The 24,427-nt window shown below is 42.6% G+C and overlaps 1 protein-coding gene across 1 annotated transcript in view; it reads left to right on the top strand.

Annotated features, from left to right (window-relative positions):
• Positions 1-24,427, top strand: part of clmpb (CXADR like membrane protein b) — a 64,424-nt gene that overhangs the window by 1,052 nt on the left and 38,945 nt on the right. The window lies entirely within an intron of this gene.

Below are 24,427 nucleotides of genomic sequence, written 5' to 3'. Positions count from 1 at the left end.
TTTATGGGGGTTTTTTTATGTTATGAGCAGTGCTACTGAGACTAATACTGAGACACTGCGCTTATGACTACTATACTACAGTAATGTACTGAGGGCCTGCAGCACATTCCAGCTAAATGAGGGATTGTTTAATTCCACAGCGACTTCACCGGCTGGAAGTTAGTGTGAGACAGTAAGTGTGAGTGTAAGAATGACTTCCAGTAAGAGATTTCACACTCCCTTCTGCTGTCTCATCACCTGCAGTGGAATTTCCTTAGCTGGGTGTAACTGGGGATAAACCAGATAGGTTTCAACAGGGAAAAACAGTCTGAATGCACTTTGAATAGAGGTACTTTGTATGAAAAGTCTGAAGAGTTTAAGTGTTAAGTTAAAGAGTGCTTGAGAGTGACCATATGCATATAGGCATAATGCACCTAAGAGCTGGCAGCCTGTGTGCTTTGGTCTGAGTCCAGAAGTCGTGCTGTAGTCTACGTGACGCCTGTTCATATTAATGCAGTCTGGAAAGAATCAAAAGATCTGTATATTTGTGTTTGATTTTTCATTCCATTAGTTCATACATACAGCTGGTGTTATTTGCTTCTGGTTGATGGGGGTTGTGTTCTAAGCTTCTAAATGCATAAAGACTTTGTTATCTTAAGCTGCCATTATTCAGTTACTAATGTATTGTGGTGACCTCTCTGGAGAGTACCCTGCCCCTTGCTCAATGCATTCTGGAAAAAGCTCCACTCCCTTGTGACACCTGAATAAGATAAGGAGTGTAGGGAATGGAAGGATGGAGATATGATGTGGACCTGCATATACACTTACTTGTTAGGGTTTACATCGGTCAACCAGTGATTCCACAGCATTGATGGTCGCTGATCCTGCGCTTTAACTAGAGGAGCTGACACGGCAGTGGACGCCGCATACCAACACATTATGCAGCTTCAGTCATCAGACTTGTTGTGTTCAACAAGATTAAAGTTAAACATGTAGATTTTCTAAATAACAGTGTATGATGATGATGATGATGATGATGATGTCTTACCTGGCACAGCTGAGCCAGCCATGGCAAAGTGAAAAAATGAATTCATGCAGCAGTAATTTCTTCCCTGATGATAAAAATAATAATGGTACACTTCTCCTAAAATAACAATCAGCCTGTGAACAGAGTATTAAATGACTTGTTGTTGCCATGGTGAGGCCTTTTCTCCTTTCTCCATCATGTCACAATATATGACTATCTAAAACAATTTATGCAGCTGAAAATTATATCATTGGAGTGAATGTCCAGTACAGTTGCAATGTGGATCATGTGTCTCTCATGCGAGAACAAAATATCTGCCAGTCAGCCAAAATTGCATTTTTTCTCCTGACCAGGGAAATGTAGCTTTTCAGCTGTGCCAAACTGAAGGACATTTTCCAAAAGTTATAGCCTATATTAATTCAAGAACAACACCAAGGCCAAGTAGAGAGAGGAAGTGGCTGTTTTATTATAAAAGAATCAATAGTCATTAATAGGGGCTCATTTCCTTTTTATTTTCCTTTTGCCTCACAAGTCCTGAGACATCCTTAATTTAATATCTGTTGGAGATGTAATATCCACTGTTCACATTACAGATAAGTAGCACAATTAATTGCCACAGAGAGTTCCATAGCTCCCTTCTGTAACTCTGCAGATACAAAGTAAGAAACAGAACAAGGTCAAACAGAGTAACGCAGTCACTGTTGGAGATCCAGCCAGGTAAAGGAGGCTCGTGATGGATTGCCTATCTGTCCTTGTGCCAGGATTAAATGATTCTGAATGAGGGGATTTGAAAATGACTGTCCAAGAAGTAATAACATAGTGTAAGTCACTTGACAGAAATGTAATTGGAAAGAATGAGCAGCTTTCATATGAGATCCAAACCTCTGCGCCCTCGCTTGGCATTCGCTTGAGTATCAGTCTATAAGATAACGCACTGCTGAGTGATCATGTGAATGTGGAAGGGTTTTAATGTGTTTGCTTATGCTTGTGTGTCTACATGCATGCACACATGTCTATAACTTCGAGAAGATGGCAGTGCCTATGCACGCATACTAGTGTTAGATGTAGATAAAGAGAGCAGTGGCTCCAAACAGAAATTCTGTCCCCATTCTATATTTAGCATGTCTGCCGGGGTAGGCAGAGGATCTCTGAAATGTGAAGATGACAGGAGCCTCCTGAGCCAGAGGTTATGAAGTGACATCTTGATGTGTTTGCGCCTGAATCACACACCCACACACACCCAGCCACAGACTTCTGACATTCCGCCCAAGCAAGAGACATTTCGATATTTGACGTCTAGTTACCATACATTAGGGTTTCAGTTTGATGTCCTTTTGACACACATTATTCTTCATGTGGCATTCTGTATGTATGTTTCAGCTTGGAAAATATTTGTATTTCAAGAGCATGTGATGAATTTGGCATGCCCACTTTGCTGGACTCGAACTTGCACGATATGTAAAGCATGTTTCACCTAGGTGTGGAGCCTTGCACAGTGAGTTAACCTTCGTTTCACATTGTAAAAGCATAAACCTTTGAATGACTCTCAGTCTCAGTTTAAATGGCTGGTACAATTCATTTACAGGAGTTAATTCAATGAACATGGTGCAGGAATATCAACACTTTCAGCACATTGTTACACACAGACTGAGCTAAGGAACAATGCAAAGCATCACCACACATATATGTGCTCTGGAATCAATAGCACGTTCAAGCTGTATGACGTACACTACAGCAAAGATGCAGCTGTTGAGGGGAAAATAGCAAACAGCAGTGCATTGCTCAAGATAGTTAAATGACTTCTCTTCCACCCACAATGTCAGCGATTTGACATGCAGAACAAAGTGTAAACAGATTTCCATCAAGAGAGGATTGTATTACTCAAAGCAAAAATGGCAATCTGAATTTCTCAGCAAGGGCAGAGCAGTCTGGAATACAAAACCTCCACCCAGGGTGACTCAAGAGGCCTACAGATGAGTACAGAGGTCTAGCCGTCCTCAAAACAATTGACCCATATCATTAACAGACACTGATTTGCCTTCCAAGCACTTTCCCCCTGATGTGTACGGCCTTTGAATGACAGCGTGCATCCCTGAATAACAAGCTGTCCTTTTTTTTTGTACCTAAGGGATTCTTCATGTTTCATTGATTGTGGTGCTTTTAGTCAGAAGGTCTTTCTGTTCTGTCGCAGCAAGCTAGATGCCATGCTTTGAATGAGAGTGTTTGTAGGTGAAGGTGTATCTGCTTTGTACTGTAAGTGCTTTCATTCCTGGTAGTAGAGGGTCGAGACAGGTTGTATTTTTATAGCAGCCAAAGACGTCCGTGGTATAAAAAAAAATAAAGGTCACACTGGTGGAATGAACATAGTCTGTCCTGAATATATCTGCTGTTTCTACAATATTTCTTTCTCCTGGTGTGTTTCTGCCACACCCAAGCTTTCCAAGCTATCCAAACATTATTCTGTATGGGCCTTTTGTCACTTGTATCTTGTAAAACATGAGACATATGCCTAGACAGAGCTGGGTTTGTGTAGTGTTTCTGAACTATAAACCCTCCTCCTTTTCATCCTTCACTGGGAAAATGACTGCCAGATTATTTTGGAACGTATGAACAGGAACTGCCTATTTCACTTTACTGCTAATCTTTGACAGATGTTCTGGAGGGGCTCACATCCACATAAACTGGAGCCACATGCACAACCTACACATGACATTACACTAGTGTGTTCAACTGTTGTAAACGAACAATGCAAGGTATTTTTCTGTAGATAAACTTACACCTACATACTTTTTATACATGAAAACTTCAGATTTTCATGAGGAATAATAGTCTAAGTCTAGTTTGACATTTGGGAAAAATGATGTGTATTTACTTCTTGCTGAGACTTAGATAAAAAATCACTCTCAGTTTAATGTGTATTAAACATAAGTGGAAAAACGACAAAAATTTGCAATTTATTTGCTATTTCCTGGCCCAGACCAGTAACTTCATGGAGTCTCTGCTGGTTCATAACCAAGAAATAGTCCAGTACATGAACCTCTGAAGAAAACCACACTCAGATTTATAGACTTTTACATTTTTTGTACAGATTAAACAAACAAGATGTAACATGAGCCTTAGAGGTAGTTGGAGGATTTTGTTGCCTTTAGACAATGGAGGTTTTCTTCGTCTCCAGTCTTTATAATAAGCTAAACTAACCAGCTGCTGGCTGTAGCTTTATGTTTATGTGACCTCCTTCTTTTCATGTAACTCAAGAAGGGAGAAAACAAATTTCACAAAATGTCAAACTAAGTTTTACAACAATCAAGGATTGAAGAAATGCTTATGCCCATTGCTAGGATGTTGCACTTAAGATTTTACCGTTCATTTTAATGCTTTAACAAATGAATCAATTGGTCAATCAGCAGAAAATTAACCAGCAATTTTCACAATTGATTAATAATTAATTTAAGGCTATTTAAAAGCATATGCTTGGCCAATTGAGCTGTAAAACAATCAATAGATTTTTTGATAAAGAAAATGTTTTTTTTTACAGCTCTGCGCATTTATTCCCACTTTGATAGCTGATATGATCTGAACTGCCTAAATGAAAATCCATTAAATGACGCATAAAGCAAAAAAACATGCTAAATGCAGGTAAATTAAGATCAGCTGCTCCAAAACTTAAATAGGTAGCTCATTAAAATCTCAGTTAGTTATGACAGTAAAAAGCTGCATTGGCCCCTAAATCCCTGTAATCTCTCCAGCCATGGCTATTTCATCCAGAGGGAGGATTTCTTTCTTATTTGCAGGAGTGAATAACCATGAAAGTCAATGGAGCAAGTACATTTACAGCTTTCTATTTTCTTAGAAAATGTGAAGTGATTTGCTGCTTGTGTGCATAAATATTTTAATCAAGGTCTATGATTGTTTTATGTGAGCAGTGAGGAGATCAAAGAGTGAACAAAACGGTGTGATAAGTGCTGATGCTGCCGGCGAGGTGGAGCATGGAATTATCTCCCTATTGATTCACCCCGTTAAAGGTCTGTCCTGATATTAATTCTTTGCAGACCATTGACATTGCTGGAAATAGGATTCAATCTATCACCAGCCGAGTGTTCTTCAGCTGCGAGATCAAAGGTGATCAAAATTCATACATCTTACAAAGATACCCTTTAAAATGATTTGTTTATCAGCGGTGGGGGCTGAGATGCTATCACCTCACAGCTCACAGCCGTGTTGTGGTGCTTTCAAGTGCTTTTCTGCCGTAGTGAAAACTCGCAAGCACGGAATACAGCTGGCATGTTTGTCTTCTCTAAGCAGAACATGCTTTTGATATATGTTGTCTGTCTCGGAAACCAGGTATATCTCTGTTTTCAGTGCAGCTGCGTGATCCCAACTGTGCAGGAAAATAAACAGCTCAAAAACCCAAATCCCTAATGCTGAGGTGTCTTTCGAACTTTCAAGCAGCTTAGCATAGTGCTTACATCAATGACACAAAGGATGAAAAAGCAAACTATTGATAAAACAATTACACCCAGTGAGCACAGGAGTGACACTGGTTGTGATACATTAGTGAGCAAGCCTGTGTGTCTCAGAGCCTGGTAACATGTCCAACGGGTGACCAGGCCTTGTCATGCTATTTACTTGTCAAGTCAAGATGATATGAAATCATTCTTTTACTGAGCCAAGGCTGACCTTGATTGAACAGTTTGATGTTTTCACGGCTGGATAAGGCTGGACTAACGTTTGCTGGGCTGACATTTTCAGTGAGTGACATAGTGTCAAAACCACAGTAAACTGTATGCCAATAATTGATCATTTCTTACTAGTCGCTTAGCACTTTAATTGGTCATGGGGTGCACCTGTCAGACCCCAACCTGTGCAATGCCTTGTCTCACACTGTGATTATTGATTATCATGTCCAAATATCAACTTGGACATTCAAGCAGCATCATGCTGCTGTGATGAGAATCAGAGAGAGAATGCAGCTCACAGCCAGACTGAAGCCACATGGTGTCTTATCCATAAATCTTAAAACAAAGGATGTTTCATGGAGACGAGACATAAAGCATTTTTTGAAATGTACATTTATTTTATGTAATCCAGTGCAGTGCAGATACAGACAACATTGACTTTTCTTTCAGTCTACATGGCATTCAGCTGTAATTCAATCCCCAGAATTGATTGCAAATGGGAAAAAAAAGCAACTTGAGCTGCACCAAACAATGGAAAGCCAGGCAAGTCCCCCCCCTGTCTATTCCTTCTTTTCCAATTGGGAGCTGACTGAATGAACAGAAGAAAATGTTCCACATTGCTCCATTTAGACACCTGCTGTTCCTTTCAATTTGAAACTGACTTTATTAGCTCAGCAAGCAGGACACTCCATTAGGTGTTTTGAACCTGCATGCACCATTGTCTCACTTCATTTCCTCTTTTGGTTGCCACTCTTCCCTAAAGCGTTAGTGGCTTTAATCAGGAGAGGCCCTTCTGCCCTTTAAACATTTATCTTCAGCTGCTTTTGGTCGTCACCGAGCAGCCTGGAAAGACCTAAAGATGGATGGTGTTTGGAAGGGAGGGAATTCGGTGGCCATTGATTAGAGTGGTGGAAGACAAAGTGGTTACCTGCACAAGACCTGAACACCATCTGGAGGATCCCCTCCACTCTTAGTGCATGATAGCTGAATTCAGGACTCAGCCATCTGTCCACTTTAAATCGACACTGACTGTGAGAAAGAAAAGGATTTTCTTTTTGGTTAGAGACTAAAAAAGTCGATCATGCAGTAACTTTAAATAGTGGGCTTAATCTATTTATCGACTGTAACAAAACTTTGGGAATGACCTTTAAAGCTCTGGAAGATATGCAATTCTGCTGATTAATACTTTATAGGGATGAAATCCTTGGTCATCAAAACCGTACCTCATGTAATTGCCATTCATTAGGAACTGTAAGATGCAATAACTTAGGTTCAGTTTTGAGTTGCCAGTCCTTTTCCCTTGCAGTGGCTCTTGTGTGATGGATGGTTTAATTATCCAACCACAATGCGAGCCATTTCATCTTGCCCAGCAAAAACATTGTAAACTGAATATCATTGATCAATTGCTAGGTTGTCCACAAATTAAGCACGTAATGTCGCTGAATGCACTACAGCTCTCCCCTCAGTGTTTTATATTAAAGATCGCAGAGCCCTTTATTAGGCCAAAAGGTTGAAAAGTTTGTTTCCACAAGAGATAAAATCGCTCATTCAGGAACTCAGGCTGTGGTCAAAGTACAGTTTATTGCCAATGCTCCCCTCCCTGTCCTCCCACTTCTTTCCCCCCTTCCCAGCAAAGTGGTTCAGAACAGATGGCAGCACCACCTTTGTTTTTTCCGACTCGTTAGACTCGACTTGTTGATGAAATGGAGCCTTTACGCTATACTGCCCATGCAGATGTGTAGCTGTACATTTCTTAAAGTAGCCTCAGTCTTAAAGTGTCTGTCAGTAAGAGTGGTATAATCCTCAGCCTGAAGTACAGTATGGATGTTACTTTTACATCTTACAAGGCTCAATATTGTACTCAATAGCACTAGTTTTGTATGGACATAAAGTGAACACGGAGTGTGTTTGTGCTTCCTACTGCGCGATAAACACAAGTGCAGCTGTAGGTTAGTGGTGCACATGTGGTGTACACTCACTACAGTAATGGAGTGTACCTCAGAGACTAACAAACTGAGGCCAACAACTTTCCAATCATAACTCGCAGCTCATTCACATAATGGCATGTTTCCTCAATATTTCTTTGCATTTCTGTTTAGCACACACTTGTTTAGCCTGGCCCGTCATTCTGTTTGTCAGACCCGACTTATAGATGATCACATCTCTGGTGAAGAGACAGACGGGAGGCTTACCATTGCATTCACGATGCCTGTCATGGTTTGGGATTGTTGTCAAAACTGTAACACTTTGAATGAAATTGTCTTATTGCGGTTGCTGGATGAGGATGGGGACAGTCTTCAACGTGTGAACGGTGCAGTCATGAGTAAAGACTAGGCTTTACTCAGAGTTTTATGTCTCTTTCAAAATTATTAAACATGAGGTATTTTTGGACCTCACATTTTCTCTCAGTGGCAGACATAATTTTTATGTTATGTGTCTTTCTTCAAGAGGGAAATCAAGAGTGTTAGCGTTTGGCTTGATTTGCTGTCTGGGCTCCAAAGACGCTGTGGAGGAGGAAATAGCAGAGCTTGCAAATTCAAGCTCTTAAAATAATTAAAGTTGGCATGATGACTCTGCTTTCTAGACGGGTCCAAGCTTAAAAAAGATAGCTCTGGGAGTTAACACACAGCAACAGCAAGCTGTGTTATACTCTGATGTTAGCAATAATGAAGGTTAGAATATGCAATGTGCACATAAGATGGAATCAAATGTATGATTTTGAGCTTTTGGTCACTGACCCATCATACAAGAAAACAAACATATTTTTTTTTCCATTTAGGAGAGGGAGATGCTGTTTACTCTATTAACCTTTCCTCTCAGTTGCACTCTTGACATTGAACAATGTGGAAGAGGCCGACTCCTCGCTGGCCCTTTTGCTAATGAGGCAATTAAGTCTATCCTGCCTTGGCTGAGCAAGGGGCAGGGAGAGCAAGGCAAGTCATCTGCTGTCTCAGCAAACACAAGAATCTTAGCTGTGCTGCAGTCAGAATGCATAACAAGCCCTGCTTTGTTGTAGCAGCTACCCGGTCGTTGTGGTCCTCCCTTCTCAGCGCGACCCTTATCCCAGCAGGAGATCACAGGAGGGATTGGACCATATTTATCCATGTGCACCGAATTGCATAAAATGGAAATGAAAGAAAAACACACACATAAAATGCTTTTTGCGCTCTACTCATAAGCTATTGTGAAGGTGGGCATCAACTGTTGTAACATAACCACAACTATTTGCACATTATTTTGTGACAACGGCACAGAGCTCCGTTTAGAGATAACGCCGTGGACTATTGCTTTAACTTACGCAGTCCATTTCATTTGTAAGGCTTCAGAACACTCACTAAGAAGTGCAGATATTAATATATTCAGAATCATATTTCAACAGTGAATTTATGTTAGTGCTGGCTACATTTCCAACACAGCTTTATACCTTTCATTCATTAGCCCCTGTGTGTCCTGTATACTCAAGTATTTACAGTGTTTCTGTATGCCATGAGTTATTCATGCAGCTAAAAGAGCTCTCGCTGGGAGGATGTTGGGCTACTGAAGGCCAGTGTCAAGAGTGGCGTACGCTGTGGCTGAAGATTTACTACAGTGGAGTGAAGCGAGGATGCAGCTCTGATCCTAGTCCCACAAGACCTTTTGGGAAAAAGTAACATTCTGCCTCTCTTTCTCACCTGTATACTGAGGACTAGAAAATCACCAGCAGAAAGAGAGAGAAAGATATAAATATACAACCATGTGTACGCATAGATGATTGACTGGCTGTCAGTGTGCACGTTCATGGCTGATTTTATCATCAGATTCCTTCCATGACACATGTCTGAGGAATAGCGAGGAATTGCAATTCCCTCAGGAGCTCAGGGTAACGTTGATTGCTGCAATGCGTGCTGATACCCGGCATCCAAATAAATAAAAAAAAACCCTTGTTAGCCAATTAAATGAGTTTGACAGCAATTAGCATATTTGTTCCCTTTTAGCTTAGTGACTGACTGCTATGAGCAGCCACTGTGTCCTACAAAAAGGGCCAGCATTAGGGGCTAAGTTAATGTGTTTAAGGGATGCACAATTCTAACGAGCGATAACGGAAGGCTTACGGCTGCTCAGAAGGGATTAGGGGACATAGTTGTCTGTCTTAAAGCTCAGGCTTAACCATCATACTCTTTTTTTTCCTCCTCCATCTCTCTCGCCCGGTAATGAATTGCCAGTGTTTCCTGACACAAGGAATGAAAACGAACGTCTCACTCGGCGGGGAGTGAAGACGGCTGCTCATTAGCTGTGGAAAGGTGTACCCAACCAGAAAGAGGAAATGTCCGGACAGATTTGCTTGAAATCAATGCCTGTCTTCTAAAGCTTCCTACAGTAAAATATATGGCTGCCACAAATTATCAGACAAAATTGATAGTAGCTTGTGTAAGCAGGCAACGGTGTGCTCAAGCCACAGAGACATACGTATAAAACACGCAGTGTTAAAGCAAAAAAGAAAAAAAGGGAGCGCTATGGTTCATTTCAGCATCAGATTTCAGCCTTCTTGTGCAGCTTTCACTGTCCACTTTAACATATCTGCCTTTACCATGTGACCAGATCAATATTGTGAGATTACCTCTGCTCACTGAGAGACACGGATACCTCTGAAGTGGCAGGATTGGAAAATGACAGAGCTGATGGTTTTCAGTTACAGGACACTAAAGATGCATAGTGGCAAGGGCGCCGGAAAAAAGTGCACAGTTAGCAACGGGCTGCACCAGCAGACTGACCATGTATGTTCGCTGCTGGCTAAAATTACTGACACTGGACACGACCACAGAAAGCACCACCATCACACGACGAGTCCTTTTTATCTCATTCTAGACTTAATCCCTTGGCTCCACATATACTCGAGACAGATTTTTTATGATGGCATTTCACTGAGAAATTACTTTTTCATTTATTATTCAGCTTATGTAGCGCAGCAGCTCAAGACAATGGAAGAGTTCTTCATGCTCTTGTTTTATGTGAAATGTTAGAGTTACCACAGTTAAACGTTCTGTTGCTACAAACCTTAAACAGATGATCCGACTAACTCTCAGCTTAATTTTTATACCAATGCTGTCCTTTAGCTTAAGCTGACAGCCCTCTTGTGAAGATAGATAGACCTAGATGCAGTTTTTCTGAAACAATGTTAATAGTGTTGTCACTTGCCCCTGTGCTGACCCTGCGAAGTGTATCAGAAAAAAATTTCATTGACATGTAAGTTTGCCCTGTTTTGTCGTCTGGTAATTGTACAGTGCAGGGTCTCAGGGGTAAATTGGAATGTGACGGCGGCAGCATGTTTTTGATTATTAATGAAAGTTATTGGGTTGAAACTCAGAGCTCCCCATGCGACCTAGTTAGAGCACCGCCCATTATGACACTTCCTTCATTTCCCAGCTTGTCTTCTCTACTGTCCTGTTCTCAGCCAGACCATCTGCATATGTAATCATCTTCTACAATTGATCTCTTGAAAGGGAGAGTGGTGGTTATAGGCGGCAGCAGGGGGTGGGGGGTGTCTGGGGTGGGCACGGTTGGTGGACATTTTGATGTATTATTGTGCACATTATCATTAGCATGGCCAGCAGAAGAAAGACCTCATTATTTTACATATTGATTTTTGTTTTACTTCAAGTGTAAATCGGCTCAAGTAATCCCACTTACTGTTCATTCATCACATCTGTCACAGTGTACAGCATTATATTTGATGTGAGTGGAGAAAAATGTATTTGTATTTATTTTCTGCAGACCCCAAATGTTCTCTGTATTGCCATTGCTTGCCTACATTGCACTGGAACGCAATAGAAGTATGAATGATGTTTCACTCGACTGACCAGTGTGGTCATTAATCCTAATATTTAGACTGTAGCCGCCATCCACTCCCAGCCGTGGCTTGACTACAAGTAATCATAGCCATACACCCCTGTGTATTGTGCTGCAGGAAAAACACTACAAGCGCTGCAGCTTAGTCCATCAATCTAAGAAGCCAGATATTTTTTTCTCTAACCCCATGTTGGATTTCACATGACCCCCTCCTCCCCATCCTGAGGGAATAATATGTTTATGGGCTCTTTCTCTTACTGTCCCGTCTCTTCCCAATCCACTCTCCCCCTTATGAGATGAGGGGTCTAAGCTGACAGAGCATGTGTAGCTTTCCGCCGTAGGGTCGTGATGGATGGCCACTCAGCTGTACACGCCTTGCTCACCAGAGGCCGACCATATTTCTCCTTCACTGCCTGCGCAGACCTGCATCTGCATGAGGACAGTCAGAGATGCTCCTTTCTGTGAGCTCAGCAGGGCAGAGGAGGAGTATTTGATTAGGTGTAATGGAATTAGAGTAATCTGATTCCAAAAAGATGACATCTGTAATCTGTTGCAGTTACTGTAAATATGCAGTAATCAGATCAGAGATGCTTATGATGCTTCAGAGTTATTGCATTGCTCTGTACAACTGTGGCATCTGAACTGTGGGCATTTCTTGCAGAATAGCAGGGTGAAATTAGCCCTATTTAACTGAATGCTTTTAGAGGAGTGTAACGTAAATCACCTGTCCCAGCAGCTTTACTGGTTACAATCTTCTGCCTATATGTAATTTCCTTTGAGTGTAAGCCTCGTAACCTTCATAGCTGGTGTTGCAGTTAATGATGGGCTGGTTAGAGTTGGTAGGATATGTGGGGGGGGTGGATGTTGAGGTGGAGTATTATCAACAGGATGACCTAAGGGCCTTATTGGAGGCTACTGCTCGGTCATAGAAGGAATAAACGCTGCAGGGTGCTCTGCATGGCAGCACGCTGCTGCTTTTGGGTCAGAGAAATGAGGGGAGAGAGAGAGGGTCTGTCATTGATCCTGTGGCATTAGCCCGGACTGCAGTCATAATGAAGCTGATGCTGTGTGCTCTATGTGTGGGCTTTTAGTATGTGTATGTGTGTGTATGTGACTGACAACTTCGGTAAAAATCTGCATCTGGAGTGTTTATATCCCAGTGATTAATTATAACTCATGTGGACACAAATAAATCACTCAAAGGGTGTGTTTCCCCAGAAGGCTTTTTGTGAGCATATTTCTAGTGTGTGTGTGTGTATTTTATTCATGCAGGTGTGTGCAAGTGAAGATTGGATGTGTGAATCCCCCTGATACTTTTATGTGAACATATTGCATGGTATGCATTGTCATTGTGCGAGTATACTATGTGTACATATCTCCCTGGTTTTCAGTGCACGTGTGTGTATTTGTGTGTATGTGTACACAGTGATGAAGCAGGAGAGCCTGCTTGGCGACTCATCCATCATTTTCCCCCCTGGCCCGCGGTGCCCTCAGAGGAGCGCTGCGCTGTCACGGTGACATTGGGCTCATTTTGGTCTAGAAAAATGGTGCAACCGCCCCTAGCGTCACCACCGCCACCACCACCACCACCACCACCACCCACCACCACCCACCACCTCCTCCTCCTCCTCCTCCTCCTCCAACCAGCCAACCAGCCAGCTTAGACGCCGCAGTAACAATCCCTCTAACAGTCTCAGACTCCTTCCCCCGCCGTCAGCTTTACACGCCGTATCCACGGGGACAGATTGCTAATCAGAGCCAGCGCTCTATTTAAGGGCCCTCGTGTGTCCACAGTCGTTTAGTGAAGCTGCTTCAGGTGGGTTGTGACCTTCGCCGACCCTCCCTAGCCACAACCCCTTGCTGGATAACCTTGGAAAAAGGGTGGAGGAGGGGAAGTAAAGGGGAGACAGGATGAAACCACTTTATGAGAGTCCCACGGTCTCTCTGCCCCATCCTGCGTCTGTCCCTCGCTCGTAATGTACAGGGTGAGTCAGCATGAGCAACTGCAGTATAGCAGCCCAGTCGATCTGTTTACACCCGCCTGTGAAGAGACAATGCCAACGCTGTACCACTGCTGCTGCTGCTGCTGCTGCTGCTGCTGCTGCTTCGTGACTCAGTGTGATGTATGTTTGTGCACGTGTCCTCCATCTCCCTTCACAGATTTGCCCGGGCAGGACAGCACTAGCAACATCCAGCCACTGCTCAGAGTGATAGGTGTCATGGTCAAAGGGGGCCTGCTGGACAGTCTAGTAAGAAATGAGGGAATGAAAAAAGAAGAAGAAAACTATATGCTGGCATGATTTTTTTTTTTCAGTACCAAATCAGTGTATACTGCTGCAGTACAGCAGGCCTGATGCAATGCACAGTATCGCTTTCTCTCTCACCAAGAGTTAGAAAAACAGTGTGTGTGTGTGTGTGTGTGATGTATGCATGTGTAACTCACTTTGTGTGCATGGAGGATAGTGTGTGGTTTGTATTGCACTTGTTTAATCGCATGACACTCTGATATATAGAACCACATTAAACAATCGCTTTGGTTCGTACTTACAGAAAGTGGGTGCTGTTTAACACACACAAAAGGACACAGACTGTTGGTACCGACGCTGATAAGCACGTTAATGCATAAAGACAGAGCTCAACCACCAACTCCTATTATGTAACTGCAGTCACCACAATTTAATGTCACTCCTCCCAATACGGCACCTTGTTGTTGGAGGCAGGGCGGTGTGGGGAGAGAAAAACAGAGGCAGAGAGATAAAAAAAAGGAGAGAGAGAGAGAGAGAGAGGCATAAATGGGCAGAACAGAGAGAGACTAGGAGAGAGGAATATGAGGAGGGAAAGAGGAGTTGAGGGATTGCAGGGTGTTTGTCCCCCTCCACCATCCTCCTGTGTCTGCAGCTTAAACAGTTGCTAATCAGTCCTGCCACTTCACATGCCTCACCCAGAGAAAAACACACTGTATACACACAAATCTACTGATACATCGGCAGAGGCACGCACAAACACACAGCTTTCCCTCAATAAGCCTCCTTTCATAGATAACCTCTCAAGCTGACAATATTAACAATCGCATAAATCCCGATCCCAACAACGACAACAACAGCCACGGACAGCCTTGTCCTTCACTGAACCCACGTCAGCACATTCTCCCCGCTCTGTCTTCTAAAAAAAAAAAAAAAAGGTTTTTTTTTTTTTTAGAAAGGATCAGTTTCAAGAGCTGCGAGCATCCCGTTAGGACATGCCGGCTTGGTGGCCAATTGATCAGCCTGTTCTGTCACTGGGGATCAATTGCCATTTGTCCTCCTCTATTGGAGATCTGGCTTCCTCCATATGCCTGTAGCAGTGTGCCTGGAGACCTCATATTCCCACCTGACCCCACCTTTCCCATAATTCAGGATGAAGGTCAACGCTTGTTATTAATTTGCATGACCTTGTTGACTTTAATGTCCAATGGAGCCGCCTGGGCAGTAGTGCACCTGTATTGTCTTTCATGCAGACCTCAGAATAACTTCCTTCCTGTGCAGGGGATCAATAATGTAGCATGGGCCATAAGAAATATTACGCCATTTCCCCTCGCAATAATGACAGGAATCCTGGAGAATATATGCTAGCCGGGTTGTAATCAATAGCTCTAATGTAAATGTAGACTCTTCCCTTCCTGCGTCAGTAATGGTATTGTTGTTTGTTTATGTACATTTCCATACAGTAAAAGTAGATTTCTATCTGAGAAAGTTACACTGAGGGCATTTTACTGTATAGTGTTACAAATATCTCATTCAGTTTTCTTTTGCGTGTCATAGCCAAGCGTGATGCATTGCTCCATGGACTCTTATCGCATCCTCTCACCATGAAGGAATGGTGAATAACACATTTCAATCATTCTGTCACATGAGAACTATAATCTTTTTCTTCTGCATGGCATATGTCCTTCCACTTCTAACTAATCCTTATTATGCCTCAGAAGCGAAGGTCATTGTCAAAGCCGAGGGGTGATTAAGTTAATCCACTTGTTTTCTGAATCCGATTTACCTCATTTTCCAAACTAGGGAACAATGTTCCGGCACAAAGACATCATGATGATAACGCAGCGCGCATTAAGGAGGAGGGCCCCGACGCTGGAGAGGCTTCTATTATCTGTCTACATCATCTGCATCCCATTCTGCTTCCCAGTTCTATCAGCACATTTCTAATGACTGCATTCAAAGCTATCTCTAGCCGCATGGAGAGCGGGAGTGAAAGTGAGAGGAGAGCACACAAGTTAACAGCGGCATGATCTCTCTTATTCATGAATCGATCTATGTCGCTGCAGTATAAGCCACTAGCAAAGCAAGGCACAGTGCCGTGGTGAGCAGGAGCCCCATGCTGCGGCCGGCCAGCCTCAGAGAGTTACGCAGTGCAGTAGCATACAGTTGACTTCATTAGCAGGTCCCTCCCTTCAAGGGGATGGGTTATTTACTACTGCACCGGGCCTGGACAGATGCTGCACAGATACTACACTATAGAGATTCGTGCAGGTACAAATAAGTGTACGTGTGCGTGTGTAAGTATGTGTGTGTGTTTCAGGGTCAAAGCAGTCAGCAAATAAGGTTGAACTTGACAATAAATCCTGAGTTAAGTATACTTTAATTCAGTGGATGCAAACAAAGTGAATTAAATGCATCCATGTGTCAGTGAGTGAAAGTGTGTGTGATTGTTTTTAACTGTAACTTTGCACGTAAGCTCACATACATGACATGTCCTGTCTTGCATAGACATTTGCACGTCCATGCCAATGTGTATGTGCGTGCTCATCCGTATGTAACGGAAGCCCGCATTTATGAATATTTGTTTAGAGATTTATTAGTGTGCGTGCCTGTCAGTACATTAGCGTAACCATTAGCGTCTCCCTGTCCGATCTGATCACTCTGTTCTGCGTTGCCGTCTCGTGGCATGAGAGCTCATTAATCACTCGTCTCCTAACGCACATATAGTCCAATGGCGTGAGCTGATCTGCAACTCAACCCTAAAAGAAACGTCTGTTTTTTTTATTGTGCAATTGTATGAGAGCTTATATTTTCATCATGATCATGGGATTGAGTAACATTACAGCACATTTCAGTCTTTACCTCATGTTTAAATGTGTTCTAGCATGCAATTAGAAATGACAGAAAAGCAGTGAATGATGGTTGTAAAATGTGTGGTGTTTAACCCTTTCAAACTTTTCATGTACAGTACAGTACAGTAATAGGATACTGAAATTGGACCAGGCAACAAATAATTGTTTTAATTGTCAAAAAAAAAAAGTGACCCAGTTATTAACTTAATTAAATTATTTTTCAATAAATCAATAAATTATTTATCATGAAGCATAAACCAACTGTAAATACAAATAGTGGCAACCTAGCTAGGCCTGCAACTGTTATGTTCATCATCAAAAAATCTACAGATTTGTTCATTAATCTTTAAAATCCAAAATTCAGAAAATAGTAAAGATTCTGTATGCCAAGAGCCCATGCCAATGTTTGTAAATTGCTTGTTTTGTCCAACCAACAGTCCAAAATCCAAAGTTTGAATGAATTATTAATTATATTATATAGTTGCCAGTTCATTTTCTGTTGACCTTTTCAGCTCTCAGCTTTGCTCTCAACCATCAGAAAGTTGCAGACAAAATGCCTTTATCCGATAAAGCACTAACCAACAAACAGCTGCATAATACCTCTGCACTGTGATGATTTAAGAGGGAAAAAAATGGTGACACACACAGCCAAAAATGCAGTCAAAACAACAATTCAACAAGATTCATTTGCACAAAGGAAGCACGTGTGATGGAGTGATCTAAGGGGATAATTAAAAGATGCATTATGGACGGTGTATCACTGTAATTTTGATGCTTAATTGTAACATATCCAAATCCAAGCTGAACCTGTGGTAAGCGCATAAAAATGGGGCCCAAACTCTGCCTGGATTTCTCAAATCTGTTGGGAGCTTGGGCTGGGCTGCAGATTTCATATCATGTGGCGTAACACAACAAGTATGAGGCAAGAGATGCTAGAAAAGGACAGAGAATGGAGAGGCAGAGGGAGAACGCTGTGAGAAAGACGAATATGGGGCAGACAAATAAACAGACAGTGAGTTAAAAAGAAAAATTGAGGCACAAGTGAAAAAGTGCAGATGTTTAGGAGTGTTTAGCAGATCCTGTTGTGAAGCCCTCAGTTAGTCATAATAAACAGGTCTAATGCACAATTAAAAACACCTGGAGCCCCTCCATCACTTATTAAATCAAGCTTATAATCATCAGAGGGCAACGCCACTGTGTGTGTGTGTGTGTACTGTGTGCGTGTTATTCCTCTCCTCGCTGTCTGTCACTCCCACAGCTTTGCAAATTAAGGTGTGACCGAGCCAGAATGAGATCTATCCATAGCCCGGGACAAACACCATAATAGGCATTTCAAACACACACCCTATTATTTTTTCTGTGACGGGTGTGCTGCATAATATATGACGCTGGTGTTTTTTATCAGCTCTGACTCCTCAGGATGTTCCCTTCAGGAACACCCACATTTTTCCCCAAATGGTTTGAATCATAAAAGTCTCATCTCTTCACTTGAATGTCTCACTCCTACGCTCAAAAATAATATACCTAACAGGAAACCTGATCAGTTTTAGGTAAGGAAATGCATAAATGATACATTTGTTTAAAGAAACAGTGGAGGAGATTGCCTGCAAAGAGCTGCATTTTGCACTTTTGACAGTTTAGGAGCCTTTAGTTAGAGAGAAGTGCTAAAATTCCACATCAGACAGGGATTATGTAATCCACTGGCAATATTATTAGTCTGTTTCAAAGTCATACAAGAATAAAAGGTATTTTTTTGTGTGTGGAAGTGGAGATATGAAAAAGTCAGAGTTTAAAAATAATGCCTGAGCTCCTTTTGGGGTTTTTGGGGAGCAGCCTTGTGATGTTTGTGGAACAACCTAAGATAGTTGTCCCCATTTATGTAAATCTCTGAGGGGGAAAGGGGTGGACTACACATGCAGCTGGAATAAGTAATATTTCCTCCTTTTGGCTCTGGACTGTGAGCATTATGCAGCAGGTTACATGAGGTGTGTTTAACTTGGACTCTTCGGGGGGGCAGAAGCTTAGCATGAAAGCTGCAAAAGCTCACAAAATAAAAGGAGCTTTTATCTTCTCTGTTATTCTCCAGCTCATATCCAAGACCACATTTGTGATTGGTATACAGTTTCTTGTTGTTTTTGTAGCTGGTCTCTGGAGGTAAAGCGAACTGCAATCAGCACAACTTTTGAAGTATTCTGCTTTTCCTTGTTACTGGATTTCTTTCCCTCTCTGCAGCCTGCCACCCAGGGTTCCTGTGTGTCCGCATCATTTGGCAAAGCAAGTCTACTAAACAAACCCCCTTTGAACTTTGGCTGACTTAGGCTCATTTAGACAAGAGAGCAGAGGGAATAATCAGTCTTGAGATTTACAAGTCGCACCAATCTAAATATTTTATCACCTCCAGTTCTGGAAATTGGCTGACTCTGAGGCAGGGAAGAGGGAACTTAAGCTGAACTACAGTTTCCTTTAAAATCCCATGACTGCATCCACTATGATTAAGACTGAGATTAATTATTACAGAGCGTTTCATTAGAGAGAGAGAGAGAAAAAAAAAGTATATGCTAGGGGCAGCTTAATCACAGCCCATTTCCATGCTTTATTGTTTTCTGGTTGACTGTTTGTGATGATGAAGCAACGCTGGTAGTGGCCAGTGTGGGAGCTGATCCTTATCACTTGAGTTCTCATGGCTTTTGCCAGATGGAGCTCTTGGTGGCAATTTCTGAGTTACAGTACAGTGAAGAAGGAAGCACGACACACTGATGATAGAGGGTCTTAATGGTTTCAAATGTTAAACCTTGTCTCCCCTCACATCCTTATGGGCTATTAGAGTTTATGTTAATTAGCTTGTTTAACAGCCCGACTGACCTCTTTTGGCCTGTTCAATATGTACCTCCTTGAATCCTGCTGCTGACAAACCATCACAGGTACTTTAATCAGGTAGAGCACCATTAGCTAATATACTGGACCCGTAGGATTTCCTTCCTTTAGGTGGGGCTATGATGGCATTTGTTAACCCTTTCCCTTCATATGCGTTAAAGTGCATCTGTCCCGGACTCTGCCTCTCCAGCTACATCAGTGTCTACTTTGAGACTCTGCCTGTCCCTACAAATTATCTCTCGCCTCACCCTGGGAGCTGGAGCGCAATGATCCATTCGAGCAAGAGAGACACCTCCCCCATTACTCTCAGATTGAGCTTGGCACCCGTCACACTGCCATACTGGTCATAGACAGGGCAGGGTGTGGAAAAAAAGGGGTGTTTAAGCACATTAATCTGCCCTAAATGGATAAATCTGGTAAATTTGAACCGCTACACCTGCATCCTAATCAGTCAAGACACCATTTACAAAAGCTCCATTTACAAAAGCCATTGCATCACCGGGCATGTCTTGGAAAATTAGCAAGGCATACAAATAGACGACGGCAAAGCCTAAGTCTCCAGCATGACTGATTATGAGATGATTTAGTGAACGAATAGCAGTTTTGACTCACCGAGAGAGCCATTGTAAGCAAGCCTCAGACGGTAAATGAGTGTGGTTTATGCTGTTTCATCCTTGCCTATCTCTGAGGAAAAGGAAGGAGACGGGGAGTCTGTACAGCTCAAGGTGTGTGCTGTTACTTATTGAGAGGACAGGCAGGGATCAGAGGAACTCTGGACAATGAAATACTGTTCCCTACAATAACTCTTAACTGCTTCCTTGGTGTCCTCTCTCTGTCTCTGTCTATTGTTCTTGCCAAAAAACATGTATTTGTTTGTTTACAACAGGGATAAAGTAGAGATGAGGCCACATAAGGCCCTGGCGGTACACCAGATCAAGCTTTGCATATTTGACACAGTTTCCATGAAGGTCTCTGAAAGCTACTGACACATCTGCATAGTTGCTAATTTGCTAATCACAATAAAGCTGTTAACAATCCAGCAAACACGAAAGGAAATGAGAATCTCTTGATGATAGCAAGTGCAAATCCTCTGGCATGCAATCAACATGTTTGTTATTTGTATTTTTTTTTTCTTTATTGCATCTGTTCAGTGTGAATCACTTCTTCCTGGTAGAAATGTACCATTTTCTGCTTTCAGTAAGTTATCTATTGAGTTAAGTAAGTGAGTCTTTCATACTGCATCCATTTTGTTACTGATGAAAGGTTTAAGACGTCACTAGACCAGTATGTTAACATGGTAGGAAGAAAAAAGCTTGTAAGTGTGTAACCTCAGAGGCGCTTGTGAAATCCTGGTTGGATTCACTAAATGAGAGGCCGGGGGGCTAGAGGAATCCGGTTTCTTAGTCACTGATGGTCTGGGATGGGTTGGGTGCCAGATGTTTGTGGACATGCAGGGAATATGGCAAGGCTGGCCCTTGCAGCATGCTGCAAGATGTGAAAAATCTTGGCACAGTCAAGCCGACTTTCTTCTTGTGCTTGTGTGCAACATAGTCGTAGCCGCAGTCCTCTTTTTCCGTAGCTTCAGCCTCAGTCCCAATCCAAGACATCAAACATTCCCATGATGTCATTATACAGTATTTAGCTGTTTCGAATGCTATTTCTTTCCATTCCATGTCTCTCCACCTCAAGTTATGATGTTATTTTGTTATAGGGTATGATATTGCTTTGATGTACCCTTAATAAGCAGTCCTATCTGGATCGAGGCAATGGAAAATGCAAGCTACTGTAATCAAGGCAATTAGCAATCACTGTCTTGACTGCAGCTCTTCTTGCTGTATTGGCATCCGGTGGATCTTTGCAATCATCTCAGCAGAGGTTCCAACATAATCCTGATTGTCTCCTCCTTCTTAAAGTGCATAATCAACTGTATTACAGGTAATGTCAGCTTCAACCACTTTGACAGCCAGCAATTGATCCAGTGAAGAAGATACATACCAGTAGACTAAATGAAGGTCACATTTGCTGCCCTCATTCATCTTGCAAATGTCTACCCTCAAGGTTGTAAGTTTCTTTTGGCCCTATGGTTATTTCATCCTGAGTTTATGGTGCAGCATTTCACTAACTTGGCACTATCATGCCTAAGAGGTCAACCAGAGGGCTTGATCACTGACCTTCTAGGTCTATAGAGCTGCGGTTCGACCACGCCACCGCCCACCGTATCGATGAAGGATGGCCTGTTAGCATCACAGGGAGCACCCATGCGTCCCTGAAGCTGATTAAAACACAGGTTGATGGGTGTTATTTACTGCATAGCCCTCGTGTGTGTGTTGTGGGTTCTGATTATGTGTGCATGCGCCTGAAGGACGCTGGCCCCAGTAGCTTTGTAGCCTCATAACCCCACCCCATCCCCCCAGCTTTGTGATGGATCATGTGAGGGAATGAGAAAAAGGAAGGAGTGCCAAGATGGCTGTCATTCCTTTCAACTCGATGTGTCCCCTCTTTAGCCTTGGTGAATAGCTGGTTGAAGGTTGAAGGCTGCTAACATACGCTCAGACCATGACATGTCAGAATGTGCGGCGTGTTTGTGTGCATGTGTCTTGGTGCTTATGATGGTTTTTGTGTGGCCTATTAGAACATACTGTATGTGTTTGCACGTGCATGCATGTGCGTGTATGTGTGTGCACCTTAGACGACATTGCAGCTGATGGCTTGTCACTGATAGTGGCCCCACCATGAAACGAAGGTCACAATACTCTCTGGGTTTCATCTGGCCCTCTCATAGGAGTACCGCTGTAGCTGTCAGCTAATGAGACAGTGGAAGCCAGCAAGGGAAACAGAGGGTAGATAAAAGAGCTGAGAGAGAGAAAAAGAGAGAGGGGAGACGGCCTGTAAATGAGAGTGTAGAGAGGAGGGAAAAAAAGGGAGTAGGTAAAGGAGAGGAGGGAAGAAAACTGGAGAGACAAAAATATGGTGGACAAGACAAAATGTGCCAAAAAATGAGAATGAGGAGACAAAGGGAAAAAAAACAAGAAGGCAGGGAATGAAGTACAGCAGCAAAAAAGGGGTATGTCAGAGAGAGAGGCAGAGTTGAGCTCATAGGAAAACAGCATACAGTGGGGACAATGAGGGGCTTGAAAGGCTTAAAGAAAATTAGAAACAAAACTGTGCTTCAACTCCATTTTCAAGCAAGCAATAAAATAGTAGTTCCACAGAGCAGCAGGAGAGAGATGTAGATGCAGAAGTAGTATGGGAGTGGCCCCCTGCAATCCTGCTGTGCGCCACACCGTCTTTACTGAGAGCATCCTGCCCTGTCTCCTGTACATCCCCTCTGTCGCCCCCCATTCCTTTAGAGAGAGAGCTCCCAGACACTGCCTTGAGGCCACCGTACTCAGGAATGATGGATTGGGTCGAGGGAGCATGCAAGCGGAGGGGGGGTTGCGGAGCACTGCAGTGTAGCATGACTGATGGGAACATGCATTATTTTCCTGGAGGGCTTGGCCAGTGAGGGCCACAATGTAGTATATCGCCAGTGCACGCTAAAAGGGCCTGCAGCACAAGAGAAAGGGACCCTTTTTAATGGTCATTCTGTAACCCTGAATCATGACCTGCTATTCAAATCAGTGTGTATTAGCTTGTGGCAGCGACCAAGGAGGACATTGGCAGATGTTCAAGCCGCACTACAACATTGGCTCCTTGATGGTTTTCCGAACAGCCCTTGTTCTCCTCCACAGACTTCAGAGCAGTTAGCATGTCTGTAAAAGGCTGCTTCGCTCAGACACTATCCAGTGACTCACCGTCACCATGGGACGCCACCCAACACCCACTCTCCGCACTGTCATACATCATACATATGCATTCATACCCTCATACTGTTTTGTTTTTCCTTCTCCAGGGTGAACACGTACGTAAGGTGGAGTCATTGGTTAAATGACCATAAACATCCACGCAGCTGCTCCTGCAATGCTTTTAAGACAGGTCATAATGTTTTAACTTAAAATCAATATTCCGGACTGTGAATTTCCTGCAACTTGGTAAAAAAAAAAACGTCTGTAAATGCCCCGTCCATTACACTGTGCCTGTTGTGTTGTGCATATGTACTGTAGCCTCAGCCCGACTCATTCATTTCTAATGAGTTGGTTATGACTCCCCTGAGTCATGCTGGAGACTACAGTCTTACTCTTCAGTCAACCAGAACCTCCTGTTTGGAACAGGAAGGCAGGGATGTGCCACCGTACAATGTTTGTAACACCAGAGTAGAGAAATGCTGATGTATTTAGCACACAGCATTTGGGTATAATTGTAAATTTATCATCACAGAGCAGTTAAAAAAACCCCAGCTGTGTTGTTTTGTTAATTTGAGATGAAGCTTAATATGAACCATTTCAGCAAATTTCATTAAGGCCATGGTTGTCAGCATAGGCTTGTTGTCTATCTAAGATCATTTAGAAATTAGAAACAGTACACGTTTCTCTGTATGTAAGAGATGTGCTTAAACATGGCACCATTTCTTTAATCCCCTTGCATATACTGTAGACTGATTCATACTCCAACGAGGAGCTCTTCTCTTACTATCATTGCATGCTGTTTCATAGCTTCCTAGCTTTATGTTCAAGTCATTAAATTCATAATGAATATTAGGTACTAAAGGAAGCTGACAAATATCTTGTCTTACACTTTCACTGGCAATTAATGAAATTTCTTTATGGTCACTGCAATCAGATCAGATCAGTACATGCCTGGAATCTTAGTGTCAAATTTATGCTGTTTGATTCATGTAACACACATGCAAGGCAGCCGGTTAGAATTATTTATCAATGGCCTCTGTAGTTCCTCACATGCTTTTTCTCCAGCCATATAACCATCTCTCTCTGTCTGTCTTGCATGCTTTTACAATGATGTCTCAGGAGACTTCTGCCCACAAACTCATGGAAAAATAATGACTTTTAACAA

Source organism: Larimichthys crocea, chromosome VII (assembly GCF_000972845.2).
Source record: "Larimichthys crocea isolate SSNF chromosome VII, L_crocea_2.0, whole genome shotgun sequence".
In the NCBI taxonomy this organism is placed as follows: Eukaryota; Metazoa; Chordata; class Actinopteri; family Sciaenidae; genus Larimichthys; species Larimichthys crocea.
The sequence above is the reverse complement of the archived record's forward strand: the minus strand, read 5'-3'. Positions and strand labels throughout refer to the sequence as shown.